Source organism: Nothobranchius furzeri, chromosome 17 (genome assembly GCF_043380555.1).
Source record: "Nothobranchius furzeri strain GRZ-AD chromosome 17, NfurGRZ-RIMD1, whole genome shotgun sequence".
NCBI classification, from domain to species: domain Eukaryota; kingdom Metazoa; phylum Chordata; class Actinopteri; order Cyprinodontiformes; family Nothobranchiidae; genus Nothobranchius; species Nothobranchius furzeri.
Genome location: NC_091757.1, coordinates 23,917,969 through 23,919,424, shown reverse-complemented (window position 1 = coordinate 23,919,424; position 1,456 = coordinate 23,917,969).

Sequence of the window (1,456 nt, the reverse complement as noted above, 5' to 3'; positions counted from 1 at the left end):
CTCCCTCCATCTCCTACGCATCTTTGGGGGGCAGATCTGTGGTCCCTCACACTCTCTATTGGACGCTCCTATAGAGAAACCTTACATAAACAAGCGCGTGTACACACACAGGTGCTCACATGGTGCTCTCACAAGTATGGGCTTGGGCACATTCAATACATGTCTTAAGGCTGTCGTTGCCACTAAATGCACTATGATTTATTATGTGATTGTTAAGTTAAACAATGCTGATTGTATATTTCTTCCGGTTGTATTGTTGTGTGTCCCATTTTTTTTCCTATTATTTCTCTTTCTGCAGGTCTAGAAGCAGACTCTTGTTCATTATTGTTTATTTTTGTGGAACCCTCTCTCCCCACCGTTTGTCTTTTCCTTTCTCGTTCACCTCTGACTCCGTGTCTGGTCAGAATTAAAAAGCATTCAAAAACAATAACAATAAAGTTTTAAGTATCAGGCGTAACATTAAAAGCAGACACTTTTATTCTCCACCTGGGAGTAAATCTGTAAGGCTTGTTACCAGCATTCAGACATCAACTCTGTTTGCTTCACAGCCAGACAGGACACGGGGGGGGGGTGGGGGTGGGGGGGATTTGGATAACAGTAATATGTGGACTAAACCCATCTATTGTTAACTACCTTATTACCTGACTTCAGGAACCGACAGCATGTTCATCTCCAATCACCCAAGTCCGCACGTCATGTATAAACAGGAAGGACAACCATGCACACAGGCAAACTTGTATAACTCGAGATAGAGAGCTATGGAACCAACGAGGTGTGAAATCACCCCCCTTTCGAAGTTGGTAAGTTGTTGGTGGTAGCATTGACCAAATTAGTGGAACCCTTGTGCAGTTTAATTTGGTCCCTGTGGACCCAGTTGTAGACGGGCTCCTTGTTTGTTTGGGTAATCTTGTTCTGATACACGACTGGAGAGAGCTTATCAGTTATCAGGTATGGGTCTGACCACTTCGGCAAAAGCCTCTTAGCCAGCTTCCCAGAGGTGTTCTTGGTGTTGCCAGTTTTAGGAGCGGAAATGTAGAACCAGGCCTCATCACCTATGTTGAGTTCAGAATGTGAGGCCTTCTGATCATAATAAGCCTTCCTGCCTTCAGCTGATTTTTCCAGATTTGTCTGTGCAAACGAGAACGCTGCAGGCAGATGGTTCATCAGGTCCTGCAAATATTGTTCGCTCGTGTAAGCCGGGTCGGCCTCGGACTGAACAGGTTGGTACAGCAGGGGAAGTGGCTGGGTCATTTGTCTACCCGTCATCATTTCAAACAGGGAGACACCAGTAGACTCATGAGGGGTGGCCCGTGCTTTTAAACATGCAGTAGTTCAGCCCGTTCTGAAGAAGCCTGGCCTTGACACCTCTGTTATGAGTAATTTTCGCCTGATCTCCAAGCTTCCATTTCTATCAAAACTACTACAGCATGCTGTTTTTAAGCAAATTATTTCTTAT